The following is a 204-nucleotide window of genomic DNA, read 5'->3' on the forward strand; positions in this document are numbered from 1 at the left end:
GCACCCCACCTCACCCCGTAGAGGGGCACCCCACCTCACCCCGTAGTGGGGCACCCCACCTCACCCCGTAGTGGGGCACCCCCCCCATAGAGGACATCACACCTCACCCCATAGAGGACATCACACCTCACCCCATAGAGGGCATCACACAGTCACCCCATACAGGGACACCCCACCTCACCCCATAAAGGGCCATCACACCCC

This window comes from Nanorana parkeri, unplaced genomic scaffold (genome assembly GCF_000935625.1).
Source record: "Nanorana parkeri isolate BGI_ZX_2015 unplaced genomic scaffold, ASM93562v1 scaffold371, whole genome shotgun sequence".
Classification (NCBI taxonomy): Eukaryota; Metazoa; Chordata; class Amphibia; order Anura; family Dicroglossidae; genus Nanorana; species Nanorana parkeri.